This window comes from Canis lupus, chromosome 10 (assembly GCF_048164855.1).
Source record: "Canis lupus baileyi chromosome 10, mCanLup2.hap1, whole genome shotgun sequence".
Lineage (NCBI taxonomy): Eukaryota > Metazoa > Chordata > Mammalia > Carnivora > Canidae > Canis > Canis lupus.
Genome location: NC_132847.1, coordinates 46,062,100 through 46,078,689, shown reverse-complemented (window position 1 = coordinate 46,078,689; position 16,590 = coordinate 46,062,100). Strand labels below are relative to the sequence as shown.

The following is a 16,590-nucleotide window of genomic DNA, read 5'->3' as shown; positions in this document are numbered from 1 at the left end:
GGGCTTCCTTGTCTTTTTCTGTAAAATGAAAGAGTATGTCTATTGACTTAGAATTTACCCAAATTAGTCCTTAAACTTTCCTAAAGGTTCTTATATAGCAAGGAAAATATATACTTTGACAAGACAGGGAGGAACCAGGATTTCTCCATCATCCCTCCATCATCATATCAAGACATATGCATTCTGATTTAATCATCTCCACAGTGCTATAAAGTGATCAGTTTTATTTCTAATTTATAGACCATATAGATAATGCAAGTAATTTGCTTAAATTTGGATCTTTCTGAGTTGGAGAACTGCACTTAAATCTAAAAAGTTTTCTGGTTACAAATCCAATAGCCAATTTTTCTATTTATTGTCCTTCTACATCCAAAGAAAAAGGCACTCTACTCATCACCTTCTGGGGATGTTCTTAAGTGTTACTGATTTGATTATACACTTAAACTGGCTCACCTCTCAGATGCTGTGTTCTTTTATTCACAAAATGGGGATAATTATTACTGGCTCTTAGACACTTCACAAGAATAGTTTCAGGTTTAATTAGAAAATGAGCAATAGTTTTAGAAGCCTCAGTGCATCCTTGGTTATTAATGGACTGAACTATTTTCAGCCAATTAATAAGACAGTATTTTTCTATTCCAAATTCAAATCCTCAATCATATCTCTAATTGTATACCTCACACCACTCCCTTTTCAGGAACCCTATATAGACTCTCTTCTTTTCCCTGTATAAACTTATGCTTTGGAAGAGAACTGACTCAATTATTTCTACCTTTTTAAAAATTTCTCAGTGGGCTAGCTCCTCCAGGATAGTCTATTTCTTGTAAAACTATATGACTACTGAATTCACCCATTAAAAGGAATTTAGATGTTGGAAAAAGTATGGAGAAGTAAAATTGCCTTCATGCCCTTGAAATTAGGCATTTTTCTAGAAATAGCCATCTATACTTTTTTCCCCATTTACCATATAAAAAAGTATTTGATAAAAGCATAAATATTTTATCATGCTGCACTCCCATTATAATTTTCAAATTATAATAAGATAAAGCATGATTATTATAAGTAAATTTATTATTTGATTCAAGTTAAACTTACTTTCCCTTAGGTCCACAGCTAGGATTGCAGTTAGTCACTTTTATCATACACAAGAATGCCTGAGAGGTGCGTGGGTGGCTTACTTGGTTCAGTGTCCAATTCCTGGTTTCAGCTCAGGTCCTGATCTCATGGGTGGTGAGATTGAGGATTCAGCCCTATTTTGGGCTCCCCTGATCAGCAGAGTCTGCTTGAAGAATCTCTCCTTCTGCCCTTCTCCTTGCTCATGTGCATACTCTCTCTCTCTCTTTCTTACTCTCAAAAACACTAAATCTTAAAAGACAAAAAACAAGAACACCTGATGATTTTGTCTTCAACATTTTACCCTGCGGTTATGTGGATAGACTCTGCCTTTCACTTGCTATATGGAGATATACATCCACTTGAGCCAATTATAAGATCACGTCTGTCTGATTTCCGTGATTGATCCAGAAAGCAAATGTGATTAAAGTACTCCAACCAGAATACTTCCTTGCAGTTTTTCAAAATACTGAAGCTGGTAAAGAGAAACTCTGTTTCTTCCCTGTGAATAGTCATAAGATATGACTAGATTTGTTAACAACCATGTTCTCTACAATGCAGTGAGAGCTGCAGGTAGAAAACCACCACCAGAGGGAGAAGTAAAGGAATGAGTGCGGAGTGTGTAGAAAACACTGGGAAAAACACTGGGTCCTGAGTTAGTGAGTTCCTATTGATTTTCCTTTGTCATGTTATTGCAATATCATTACAATATATGTCCCCCCTTTTATTTTTAGGTAATTCAAGTTGATTATCTGTCATTTGCAACAGTGAATGATGAGCCTAACACTGGAATAACATTATAAGGTAAAGTAATGATGTAAATTATAAGTGTAGGATAGATAAAGAAGTGAGAAGATTCAGTTTATGATAGCAAAAACCCTCTATCCAATGGTGAAAAAAAGAACTGAATATGTATTAAAAATCTATTTTTTATAATTTTGTTTTTATCTATATTTTATATGCTTGAAAACATAAGGTCATAAGAGAATCGTAGAAAAAAGAATCAAATCTCTAGAAAAATTAGTTCTCTCCATGTATTTTTTAAATATTATCTACTTTAACCTTGTGTAAAAGTTATTGTTGTCTCCATTTTACAGTAAAAAATTCTGAAACTTAAGGAGAATATGTATCTTGCCAAAGATCGAACAGCTATGAAGTGTTTTGGGAGAACCAGAAGTAGGTTTTAGGTATATATGACAAACCCAAGGTTAGTACAATACATCATACAATTTATATGGAATTAACAGTTAAGGAAAGATGATCAATAATGTTTCTAAATGAAATTATTCTGAATGTAATCTTGGCCATAGTTGTATAATCAGGAAAGTTTAAACGTGGAAAGGAGATTAATAACAATTTAGCCTCATCCTCTCCTGTCATGGGTTAAGAAATAGACTCAGACTAGAGACTAGTGGACTTAGGTTCAGTAACCCTTTATTTGGAGTAGGTTCAAGCATAGATGGCCTCTCAAGATCCCTTCCCATCTGTGATTATGTGTGTTCTTCTGATTTCACAGCATGAGAATGCCTTATGCCTTCCCACATACAACAGTGACAGTAAAGCAGCAAGAAGGGATACTTTAAAATGAACCTTTTAAATTTCATTCTTTAGCATTTGTATGAGCAGAATGCAAATGGTGTCAATTCCATTATCTTCTGCACAAAATGTTCCCTTTTTAGAGCCAAATCAGGGGTAGGAAATGTGGAACTGTGCCCCAAGTACCTCAAGGGCAGCTGGCCACTTCTATTTCTAGATCCCAAACACCTGCATTTCTCAAAAGCTGGGGCCATTTCAGAAGAGACGTTTGGAAGTCATCAATATACTGCTTACTTACTGTGGATTTGAGAACCTTGAAATGTCAAGTTTTAGCTTGAGGCCAAGTTGGATTTGTGAGCCCTCATACTGATGGGTGATGAGATCATTTACATTGGATTATACTTCTGGTGTGTGAGCAATTCAGTAAATGATGAATACAATGGGAATTACTGCAGTACATCTGCTGGACACTTTTTATAAAATAGCTCTCTCATCTCACCTCCTAGGTGTGCAATCTTCAATCAGGAAACATATTTGAAGCAGGAAATCAGTTCTCAAGCCTAGGGCTGTATCATCTGCTCCTGTCTCTTTTGCAGAGTGTAATTTTGTCCAGTGCCACGTTGCAAAGTAGACACCCTAGGACAGTGATTCATGGCCAGAAAATAATGCATTCTGAAAAGTGTTTCCAAAGTTACAGCAGACCATTTGCTGACTATTGTTAGGAAATTATGATTAACAAAGGGTAGGAGAGACTTTTTTTTTTTTTTTTTTTTTTTTTTTTAATACATGAAGAAGTCAAGCCCAAGGTAGATTCTGGGAATTTAATCACTTACAATGTGAACCTGCCCCTGATCCTCACTGCACTTTCAAACTAGCTGTGATACAGGCACTTTTAAAAGGTGGTTTTAATGTGCTAAGTTCTGCAACAACTTAAATAAAGAGTGTTAATGAATAGTAACAATAATTTAAGTTGAGATACGTTTGTACCTTGCTCCTGAAGAAGCTATGTTTAAGTGGACTCTTGGAATCAGTAAGGTGAATCCTGGGGGAGGGGTGTGGTAAAATTGAATGTTTCAGAAGAAAAATGCATATATGTAGGATTAGGATTGAAATAAAACTAGAACAGCAAGGAACACCCAAACAGAGTAGTAAAAACAGGAACATTCATTCAGGTAGCAGTCATACTGAGTCCTATGTTTGTTCTTACCTTTTTTTGCTGTGTAATGTAGGTTATTTAGGATAGGTTCCACTGGTTGTTTATTAATTCATTTATTTCTTCATGTATTCAACTATCCTATATGCAGTGCTTCATATGTTTCAGCACTATCCTGGTCACTGGTGCTACTGCTGAAAGTTGGATTTTATCTAAATTCTTAAGATTTTAAAAAGTCAACCATCATGTTAAGTAGGAGTTGGCTTTTGGTGCTAGTAACAGAAATGTGATTACAGTGGCTTAAACACATAAGGGTTTATTTTCTCTTACAGAAGTTTAGATGTATCCTGTTATGGAGAAATACAAGTTTTCTGTAGTTTCTAGTAGTCCTATAAAAATCTCTAGCCTCCCCAGGTTCAGGATACTTTCTTCTTGTCTTATCATGAGATTTAGATTTGTAGTCATTTTTTTTCTACTTAATTGCTGTGATTTGAGAGAACCAAATGGTGACAGCCTGGACTATATCCCCAAGTTAAGACCCAAGTGTCAGGAGGACTAGAGCAGTATCTCTTTAGGCATTTCCATTTTAAAAGAGAGGAAGCTTAGACTTTGGCGACATCTTTGTGCCTCAGAAGTAATAGATACCCAGTGATTTACTTAGTGTCTGGAAAGATATATTTACATTCCAACAGGTTAGAGCCAGAACTCAGGATTCTTGTCATCTCATCGCAAAGGGATTATCATCCTATCAGCAAATTTTTTTCCTTCTCTTTTCTGGAAAAGTGGTGACTGTCTCTTACTTGAATATAAATGCAGAAAATCTATTGTCTGTTTCTCATCTGTAAGTTTCTCACTACTAGAATAGGATGTTTGACTTGGCTTTCACCACATCATGTCACGGGTAAGGCCTGGGACAATAAGGATAGAGTGATAGACTTAATTATTTTAAGGTAATTAATAAGAAATCAGTCTCTGATTCACAGCCCCTCTTTTTCACATTCTAGATAAAATTAATAAACATGAATATTAAAAACTCAACATTAGTTCAGGACTGGTATTGGGAAGCCATTAAAAGCCAGGGTTCTTTGGAGCACCTGGGGTGGCTCAGTCAATTAAGCATCTGTCTCTAGAATTTCTGCTCAGGTTATGGTCTCAGGGTTTTTAGATCAAACCTCACTTGGGGGATCCCTGGGTGGCGCAGCGGTTTGGCGCCTGCCTTTGGCCCAGGGCGCGATCCTGGAGACCCGGGATCGAGTCCCACGTCGGGCTCTCGGTGCATGGAGCCTGCTTCTCCCTCTGCCTATGTCTCTGCCTCTCTCTCTCTGTGACTATCATAAATAAATAAAAATTAAAAAAATGTTTAAAAAAAAAAAAAAAAAAAACCTCACTTGGGCTCCATGCTCAGCTGGAGATTCTCTCTTTTCCCTCTGCCCCCTGCCTCTCTCCGTCTCTAAGATAAATAAATACATCTTAAAAAAAAAAAAAAAAAAAAAGAACCAATGTTCTTCTATCATCTCTTATCTTGTGATTCCTACCTTCAGGATCATGATATAGCTTTTGGGTTCCAGTTCTTACAATCATATTCCAGGCAAGAAATTTAAGAGAGAGTAAGAATGGTAAAATGAGATTTTCTGTAAATCCTTCCCCAACTCATCATCCCTAACTGCGAAGGAGGGTAAGGGATATAGTGGTATTTTCATTGAATACAATATAGAGTTCTATTAATAAGGAAGAAGGTAAAAATTGGTAATATTGGTCTCTGCTTCAACCATATACTTCAAGAAGAAAACTGATGGAAGATTAGACTTCTTTCAGTGCCAACACTATTTCCCTGGGGATTCTAAGGCCCAGGTAGGTATAGTGACTTGATTAAGGACATAGATAATTTAACAATGAATGACTGCCATCCTGAGTGGCTGCTTTTTCAGTGAAGCTCTGTCCTCCTGCTTCATCTGCAGACCTTTATATTTTCAAGTATTTGATAGTTCAGCATAAAAAGAAGTGTTTCCACCACTATCCTATGAGCACACTGTGCACATGCAATTCAATATGCCAATTCATATCACAGTAAATTAAAAACAATGGGGGAGTTGGTAGGTATTTCTCTTTTTCACTGTTCCCAGAAAAGCTATTCTTCCTAATATAGTTTCTCTGTATCTCTCATTTTTACAGTTTTACACTGTTGGCAAATGTATTTAAAAGGACATTTTGACATATTTGAAGCAAGTGTTTGGCTAGGTTGTAGATGAGTTGGAAAGTCTCATTTTAATAGGCCTTTATAAACTGTATTCATGAATTCATTCAGTAAGCATTTTGCGTGTTTGGGACCTGCACCATGCCTGGCATTGTCGTGGACATCTACTTTATTCTAGGTAACCTGTAACAGTTGTCAATGAAGACAATGACAAATGCTTATGAATCTTTTGTTCTTCAGAGGAGTACGGTTATTTATGGACTTAAGTATCAACCATCTCCTAAAGAACTATTTTATTAAGTTATGAATGAAATCTCAGATATAGTCTTCTTATCCATAGTATGCATCCATGAGCCCTGTGTCCCTAATATTGTATTGGTGTTTTTATCCCACCATTCAGATTAGGATCTGAGTGAAGTATTCATGTAATGTCCACACTAGATATTTAAAAGTGAATATATGACAACCTGGCTTAGTCAAGGATAACAGATTATTAACAGCCCATTCTTAATTTCTTTTACTGGTGTCATGACTTTTGGCCTAAATACAAGTTGAGTTTAAGTGGTAAAGAAAGAAAAGCATTAATGAAGCAAACTTGATTTCAAGTTCCAACTCTACCATGTTCAAGCTGTGTAATAATTGGATCTTATTTCCTTTTTCTGATCTTTTGTTCCTCAACAAAGAGAAAGAGGGATAATAAATATCATGGAGTATTATGGAAAATTAATAAGGGGCTTTTTGAGAAATAGAAATCATATGTAGAAAATGCCTAATATATTGTGTAGCAAATAGTAGACTCTCTAAGCCACAGCAATTATTCCAATACATTTGAACTCTCTCTTTCCTTCTTTCTTCCTTCCTCTCCCACTTTTTGTCTTTCTTCCCACACTTCTTCCTTTACAGAAATACTACAAATGTAGTTTTATCACCTTTCAAAAAATCTTTTAATGACATTATAGATGTGTAATGTCAAAATCTAAGCTAAAAGGGCCTATGTAAAGACAGAGAAGATTTGTAAATTCCAGTCAGACTCAGTAAAACAATACTGAAACATAGAATGACACTTCACTCTCTTCAGTTTTAGTGCATACATAAGGACAACCTCCTGTATCTCTTCTCAGTTCTCATTTCTCTTTCCCTACTCAACCTCATTTTTTTCCTCTCTCTCCCTCTTCATTTTTCTTTGTTGTACCTACTATTTCTTTCAAAGGCATGTCATTCATCATTGCCTTATTGGTGGTAAAGATATTAACAAAGGAAGCAGTAAAAGTTGGGTAGTTTGTGTGTATTACATTGAAAATCTTTGTACTGTCTGCCAAGGCTGAACAGTCCTAACTGATCTTAATCTGGAAATCAAATTGCCTCCCATTCCTACTGATTGTGCAGAAGTGTTGTCTTTGGCATGGTTTGTAGTCTCACTGAAGTCTTTAGAACCAAATAAAAGTCACTTCAGGCAGACAATTATCTATTATCTTTGTCCCTTTCAGACCCTGTCTTGTGTCTTTGCTTAAGACTACACAGTCTGAAGATTAGTTGGCTATCTTTATGGCAAAGAATAATATGATTTTGAGCTCACTTGAAAGGATGGCCAAAAAAACAAATTAGAAATTTGGCTGTATCCTTAGCTTGCCCTACCTTGCTCTGTTTTGCCCTGTGACCTCAGCAAAGTCATTTAATTGTTCTGTCTTCACATTTCCTCATCAGTAGAGGGTGAATAACAAAGATTCACAGGGTTGTTAAAAGGAATATATCACTTTATTTTTGGACAAGTGTTTCAAAAGCTTAATAAGAGTAAGGCGAGAGAATTGAGTTGACTGACTTTTATAGTTGCTCTGGGATAAAAGTTCATTACTTCCAGTGATACATTTGAGCTACTAGAATGCATATATTTCAAATGTTTCTCCGTCTGAGGAGCCTGATTCTTTCAAATTTGCTTACTTTCATATATATTCTTTGTTCAAGAGCATTTTTAAGTGATTATTAATTCTACCTTCTTTTTCTGCAAAAATTCAAACTTGATAATGAACATAAGACTTATAATTTTCCATATTACAGGCAGAGACATTCTTAGACTGAAAGAAACCCCTTCACATCCAAATTCTGCTTTCCTTGGCATCAGGAGTCTATGTTCAGATAGAAATATCTTAGGAGAGATTGGTAAAATATCTTCCTTTTCTTTTCTGTGTGGGCAAAGAGAAGCTAGCAAATCAAATAAAAATGTAGCCTGTATTGCCAAAGAATGTTTTTATTCAAAGAAAAAGAAAGAGGTAGTTTACCTTTTTGTGTTAAATAGCTTTTTTGTGTCGACTGAGTTCAGTTAGTAAACTTCTCAAACCTTTATCTTTGTAGAGTTCACAATGACCCTTTTCACTTAAACACAATGACTCTTTTCATTTACAGACCTTAGATTTAAAGGTCTTTACGTTGCTGGTAGAAAAGGAGTTAGGAAGGAAATGGTCAAATTTGAGTTGAGTTTTCATATATATGATGCATTTAACCTTCAAACCTGTTCCTTCCACTCATAGGTACTACTTTGCTCTTTAAACTGAACCAAATGCATTGAAATGTTTTGCAAGATAATAGTGATATAATTCGACAAGCCAAGGACTTGTATTTGATGCCTCAGGCTTACAAAAAATTAATGGGAAATTATCCCCTAAAGCCATTAACTTTGTCTCAATTCCTGGGGCCTTTTGTAGATCTTTCTCAGCAATCCTGGAAAGGAAATTTAGTCACCTTTTTTAAGGCTCTCAGGGCCAACAGTCTATTATTTAAGGAGGTACCCCTAAGTAACAACTCTCTCATCATAATACTACAATCATGCATCAGAGAGTGATTTCTCTAATGATGTATTACTCAAAATGCAGTGCCAGCCAGGATGTCAGCAAGGGAGATCATAAAATTTTATTTAACCTTTTGTTAATTTAAAGTCTCCAATACTTTCCAATTTATTTATTATGTATGGGAAAGGGGGAAATGACAGTAACTTCAAAGGCTATGAGACCTACAGACTATTTTATTCACTGTGTTCAGAAAATATACGTCACCGGTGGGGCAAGGAAAAGATTTAAAGCCCCCAATTAAAAATGCTTTTAAGACTCACAAGAGCAAAAGTACTAAAGGAAGACCATGCAGAATGTATCTGAGATGCAAACGAAGCCTGCTAGTCTGCAGATAAGGGAAGAAAATCTCAATAATACTATTTTTAATTTTCTGAATGAGAAAATTTTAAAATAATATTATGGTTTTTCATCTGTATTCATTAATTCCAGAATGATTCCAAGGCACCATTTTACCCTGGGCCCACGATGAAATGATGAGCACCAAGCTCAAGGCTGCATTCCATGCAGTCATTTCTGAGGCATGAAGGGATCACACTGTAACTCTTCTAGGATGGTGTTTTATGTGTACCCAGTAACTACTGAAAGCTTTTAGCATAATGCCCAGCACATGGTAGTAATTCCTCAATAAATGTTAGCTCTTAGTTTTTCTTAATTGCTATTTAGTGTTCAGTTAAATCAAGAATGGCGTTTTAGAATAATAAACACATTTATTAGACTAAACACTACTTTTAAACTTCGATTCAGTATTAATTCAAAGAGAGTAAGTCACTTCGTATTGGTAAGGGTTCTTTTATAGTACTGTCTGTAAAATTTAAATGGACATTTATGACACTCAATTATTCCAAAAATTCAATACTAAAATGTTATTCATGCCTAAATTATCTGGCTTCATCTGACAGGAATGTATTTTATCTGAATTATCAGATCAATTATCTTGATTTCTGCACTCAACTTTGCAAGCACATATGTACTCTGTGTCCTCTGTAAGGTGCAATTGGATTTCTTCAGGTTGAAGTATGACCCAGTTAGCTTCCTACAAAGCACAAACTTTGAAGCCTGGTGTGCATTTCTGAAATGGTTGTAGCCTTTTCAGGGATGTGACAATTAGTGATTGCAGAGACAGAACTCAATTATTTAAATCTCCTTAGAAAAATTTCCTCTAAATCCAGAAATGTATACTCATAGCATTAACATTTGTGCATTAGTCTGCAAATTCTGTTTTATAACTTTCATAGTTTGAAATTAAAAAAAAAATTTCCCTCAAGCCACAGTATTTACATGTTTTCTAGTTGATAGTTCAAGTAGAAGTGAATTGGTCATTTAATCCAATGTGAGCAGTGAGCCCCAGAGTTTGAAAATATGGCATATTTTAGGGTAGACTCAAGGAGGAAGGAACATAATAAGCAGATCTTCTCAGTATGAGTTTAAATATTCATGATTTGCTTATTAAAACATTTTAAAAATTGTGTCTCTGAGCATCAGGTTCTTAATATGCAGAACAGAAAGAGCAAAGTCCTGAAAAACAACAAGCATATTGTCATGGAATTTGCTTAAAAGATGCCAAAGCTAAAGCTTAGCGTTTCAGTAAGTATATATGATACATTAAAGCTTTCCTTAGAAACTAGGTATGAAAAAATCAGTTATCTTTGAGAGTTAATTTTTAAAAATCAACACGTAATGGAACAGAAAAATGGCATGAACATTGCAATAACAATGGATAAAGAGATTAAGGTGATAACTTGATTGAGATGGTTAATTTTATGTGTTAGTTTGATTGGCCACTGGGTGCCCACATTAAACAATATTTCTAGATGTGCATGTAAGGATAGTTCTGGAAGAGATTAGCATTTGAATTGCTGGACTCTGGAAAGTAGATTCTCCTCCCTTAACTGGTGTGTCCTCTATTCCGTTAAGGGCCTGAATAGAACAAAAGACAGAGGAAGGAGGAATTTGCCCCTATTTTTCTGTTTGAGTTGAGACATCCCATTTCCACCTCTCTGGCCCTCCGACGGAGATTACACCAAGGGCTTCCCTGGTTCACAGACCTTTGGACTCAGACTGAAGTATTGGCCTTCCTGGGCCCACAGCTTTCTGATGGCAGGTCATGGGACTTCTCAGCCTTCATTATGAGGAAAACCAATTCCTCTATAGATCTTTTCTGGTTCTGTTTCTCTGGAGAGACCTAACTAATACAGAGATTTACTATATTAACACATATGATTATACAGTTAATTAGAAGAGGTTAGTCAACCATGGGAAAAGAAGGAACTTAAGAAGAGTAAAGACAAACCTTGGTGATACCCATCCAGTCTCCAGTCTATGGTTTTTCAATAGTCTAGTTCCATCAATAAATCCATCTACAAAATAGGATAGATATTTTTGGTTAATATCTAGTTAATACCAGTGATCATGGTGTGTTGAACAGACAGCAGAAAGAAACTAGAAATAAATAACAGGATGTCAAAGGGCTGCCTGAGGACTAGAATACAACCAGCTGTATTTACCCGTGCCAAGGGAACCCTTCAGCCAAGGGAAGATGACCCTGAACTCTGGTGGGGCAGGTGGGTGTCTGAAGAATCGAGAGAACAAGTCAATTATAAGTACTTGGCAGTCTCAAAGATGCCAGTGTTTCATGAACATCCAGTAAAACTTTCCTGCCCTTCTTCCCATCCCTCTCTCTCTACTTTACTTCTACTCTAGAGATACAAAGTAAAATAAACCTGTGGTTGGAAAGATGAGGAATAAGGGAATGAAATAGTTGGGGTTGGTAGACAGTAAAACCCATTTTCCTGACTGCAGGCTTTCTACATATAGCAGGAAGAAGAAATTTGGAGTTTAGATGATTACCTGAGAATGAACATTTTGATTAGAGAAGTGTAGGTAACTTTTACAACCTAAAAGGACTGCAGAACTTTCTATTATTTTAGAATAGCTAAGGAAGTCAGGGAGCTATTTGGATTTCTTTCTTTCCTTTTTTAATTTTTCTTTTCAGGGCCAGAGAAAGAATACTCTATAAATAAATTTAAAGGGATAGTAGAAGGCAAAATGAAGTTGCCTTCAGTTTGACATAATGTACACAGGTGATGGAAGTTTATTGAAAGGAAATGCAGTGATGAAGGCAGATAGGAAGCATTTATAAACTACATTGCCAGGTCTCACAGAAAACTGAAATGATATTTTAGACTATATTGCAGCTTTACTGGCCAATTGACATTTTGAGTCGTGTGCTAGTTATCTATGTTGGTGCTTTTGGAGTTACTACTGCTTGCTTCTCTTTGCCCATCTACACAATAGCTTCTGCATATTCATAATTTTGGCTCCTTACCTTCTGCCCATGTGTCTCTTGACCTTTAGTAACCTATGTCCTTCTCTTTTCTTGTGCAACCTCTGTAAGAGATACCCAAGTGGCCTTATTTTTAGGCACAGAACATTCTTTTTGAGCAGAGTTCTTTTGACAGAATACTTGATGGATGACTATTGTCAATATTATAGAGCTGTACTGTTTAGTATGGCAGCCACTAACTATATGTAGCCACTGTGCGGTTGAAATGTGGCTGGTCTGAATTGAGATATGCTGGGAGTGTAAAATATGCACATGATTTTGAAGACTTAGAAAAAACTGTAAAATATCTCATTAATCTTATATTGACTACATAAAAATATATATTGATTTTATAAAACATTTTGAAGTTACATTAATTTGAAACAGTATATTATTAAAATTAATTTTACTTATTTATTTTTAGTTTTTTAAATATGGCTACTGGAAATTCTAAAATGACATTTATGGCTGGCATTTGTGGCTTACATTACGTTTCTTTGGTAGTGATGCCTGCCCTCTTAATCCTAGCACAGTCACTAGATTGTGATCTTGCATGGTAAAAAGCAAGCACGCTTTAAGGAATTGCTTATGGACACATTTTTCGAAAAGGCCATAGGAGGAAAGGCTCTTAATATTTCATGGATTACTACCTAAAGATGGAATGAAGTTTATTTATTTATTTTTTTAATGTGACTAAATATATGCAACGTATTTTTTATATTAGTTGTTATTTTATAGCACTTCCTAAAGACGTTTCACAGATACTATTATTTTAACTTCTTTAGTGATCTGTAGAAAACGAACTGTGATTTTACAGATGAGAAAATTGGAATTCAAAGAGGAAGAGGATGTTACCTTGTATACAGATGCTATATGTAGTGGAACCAAAGATATATCCCTAATTTTCTGCATTATGGAGTTTGTCTTTGGAGTCAAGCCAACCTGGAAGTGTTGTACTATTTTTGCTATTGACTGGCCTTTGACCTTGAGAAGTTATTTTTATTTTATTATTTTATTTTTAATTTAATTTAATTTTTATATCAGAGTGGAATAGTGAAAGGAATGATAAATACTGGCACAGAATTGGTGCCCAACATGTTAATCCATATCTGAGGCCAGTCTGTGCTTCTCAATAGGGACAGCTAAACAAAACTTGTCAGGTAACAGGTAGATAAAAGTTAGATTTTTTGCATATATGTTTCTATATGATGGCATAGCACTATATGATGGTTCATCTACTTCTTAAAAGATACTCTCTGAAACTCATCAACTTTCAAAAACCTAGTTTGTATTATGAAAACATAAACAAGTAAATCAACAGTTTTGAAAGTGTATAGTAATTTGGAAGTAGAAATTCAGTCCTTTGTACTTTTTTGTCATAATTAGTGGTAATGACATTATTGCTGGGGGAAAAGGTAATATTTTTATGAAAATTTAAATCACCCTGAAAAGATACATAAAATTTGCTATTTGTTAATCTGAACAAGCTTGTCCAACCTTTTTGAGAGTCTGCCTATCACCACCATTTCTTCCTACCATGAAAATTTCTTAGGGCTTGCCTTGTTTCCACTCATCATACCACAGTTGTGCTAATTACTCACGTTCAAAGTGTCAGGCATCCAATTTTTCTCTCCTTTTTTCTCCCATTGGATTTAATTAACTGTCAGTCTCTATGGTCTCTATCTTAGCAATGTCCACCAAATTTGCCCTACTGGATTAACTATTTTTTCTTACTACATTTACTTTCAGACAATATTTGAGCTACTTCATTCAAGCGCCTATCATTCCTCATCTAGATTATGACAACTGTTTCCTAAATCTATCTTTAGCTTTCCATTCCTACCCATTTCCAAATCTCCCTTGCACCAAGCCTCAGTAATTTTACCAAAACTCAGTGCTAGTTTTATAAAATAAAATTATCTCCTTCATAATATACTTTCTCAAAGGTTTGTCATTACCTGTACAGTTAAGCCCAACTTCCTTAGTATGTCAGAGATCCAGCATGACATGATCCTTCCCTGAATTTTCCAATCTCATCTTCCACCATATTTTGACATCCACTCTCTGTTTTTGCTCTCTTTGTTTGATTTGTTTGGAATTATTTCCGGACTGTCCCGATTTCTTACTCCTTCTTTCTACAACTCTGTTTAACATTTGTTCTCCAGTCACTGATTTTCTTGTCTTTGGAGTTCCTTGACTTCTTAATCCACCAACCCAAATTTTATACTCATTGAATTATGGTTATTCAAGTATATCTACACCCAGTACAAGGCATGCTATAGAATGTAAGCTCAATAATTTTTTAAATGAATAAATGAATGATGAATAAATGAATGAATACCTGAATGCTGATCTGTAAAATCAATTTCCCTAGAAAGTGAGTCCAAAACACCATGTTTTATTTAAATGTCTGTAAGAAATCAAAGCAACTACCCTGGCCCCTTAATTAATTTACTCAAGATTTGTAAAACATATTTGAATCATAGGATTTTAGAATACCTTAACTCTTAGACAATATATATAAGGGTTTTTTTAAATCAAAAATTATTACAGGGAGTAGTTTTAGAGATTTATACTGTGATACTAATGGGGAGGTTATACTTGCTATTCTTCTTTCACCAGTGTGATAGGGAAATGCTGGAAAAGAAAAATGGGTGTGCTTGGCATCTTCTAGATAAGAAAAAAATTCTTTTTAATCTTTGCATAATGAATTTATCACTGTCTAGATGGCTCCCAATTGATTAGAGAAACAATATAAGGAACGCTTGTATAATAGGAAATAAGATTTAGCAGTTTTCCGTGATCTTCTAGAAGGTATTTCTAGATTGTGATAAGCCACCTGAGGATTTGGGGAGTCTGCCTGCTTTTGCCATGTAATCTGGTTCAAGTCAGGGAACTCTTATTTACTAATCCTAGCATCCTAGGAGGCTGCAAGAATTCACAATGATTGATTCCTCTCTGTTGAGAGTAAGACAATGTGCCTTAACCACTTTGAGATGCTACACTCCACAGCTCAAATGATTGACTCTTATTGACTCTTAAACTTTAAGGTACCTTATCTCACCTTTCTTCCTATCTCACCAAACCAATTTAGTGTTTATTAATCCAGGGTTCTTAAAGCAGAGGCTATTTAAATATATATTAATTAATACAAATATTTATAAATACAAACCTAAAAGTAAGTAAAAATAATATTTATTTATAAATATAAATGAAATATATAAAATAGATCTATCCATCTGACAGGGTCTGTGGACAAAAAGATGTGAGACTTGTTCTATATCTCTTGTTACTTTTTTTTTTTTTAAGATTTTATTTACTTATTTATTTGAGAGAGACAGTACAAGCAGGAGGGGGCAGAGAGAGGGAGAAGCAGGTTCCCAGCTGAGCAGGGAGCCTGATGCAGGGCTCAATCCAGGACCTAGGGATCATGACCTGAGCCAAAGGCAGACATTTAACCAACTAAGCCACCCACACACCCCTCTTTTTATTCTTCTTAACTGGAAGGCAGAATGTGACTATGGAGTGTGCATTTTCCATTGGGATGGACATGGCTAGGAATGGAAATATGCTAGCCAAGCCTTGGACCACAACATTATTTGTATCATAGTGTTTCTGCTGTTGAGCACCTTTAGGCAATTCATGATTAATTAAGGAAAAAAAATCTAGTAAGGTTGGTCAATTCTGAAAATATTATCTGAAAGAGCAGCAAGAATTTTTCACTGCTTCCAGTCCAGAAGCAGTCTTAGCCTGCTTCATTTACAGTGGCTCTTCTGGGCAGAAGTGGAATTAAATACACTCAATCCTAAAACTGACTTATTAGAAGTGGGCCTCTTTCCTGTTAGCTCAATTTGCTTTATCTATTTTAGGGGATCACAGATTAGCAATTTAAAAATAAGTAGATATAAAACAGTACCTACTGATGAGTATGTGAGCTTAAGTAGCTCCTTTATTCAGAAGAGTGTATTCCAAACATAAATATTCTTTATTTTCTTCACTTTCTCTCTGCCTCATGTAAGATCATCTAAGCAATTTTGTTAAGAAACCTCATTTTCAATCAAAGTCAAATATCATCCTTGATACTAATTTTGGTTATGCCCTTTAATGTACTAGAAGAGCCGAGGGGAAGCCATTTGATCTGTTTGTCTCTGCTTAAACATTCGTAAAATAAAGGAATCCCCCAACATTGAGATCTCTGATGTTGAAAGCAAGTTCCTATATCACGACCAGTTAACTATAACAGCAGTTTGATGGGAGTGTGGTCTGGAGTTTTCCTGAGAGGACCAGAGAGACAGCAGGTTGTAGGAAAGTTAGTTACCCTCCAGCACTAAGTAAATCCCAGTGATAACATCAGAATCATTGTCTTCAAAGTGCCCACAGCCTTGAGCAAGGGTTTTTCAGTTTACAAAGAGCCTAATCTAAGACCTAC

General features: G+C 35.5%; 1 long non-coding RNA gene across 13 annotated transcripts in view; it reads left to right on the top strand.

The window, feature by feature from the left end:
* Positions 1-16,590, top strand: part of LOC140641542 (uncharacterized) — a 292,971-nt gene that overhangs the window by 92,292 nt on the left and 184,089 nt on the right. For all 13 annotated transcript variants that reach the window (XR_012038090.1, XR_012038086.1, XR_012038089.1 and 10 more), the window contains exons 2-3: positions 1,848-1,917; positions 2,211-2,320. This is a non-coding gene — a long non-coding RNA (uncharacterized lncRNA). The remainder of the gene's footprint in view (positions 1-1,847; positions 1,918-2,210; positions 2,321-16,590) is intronic.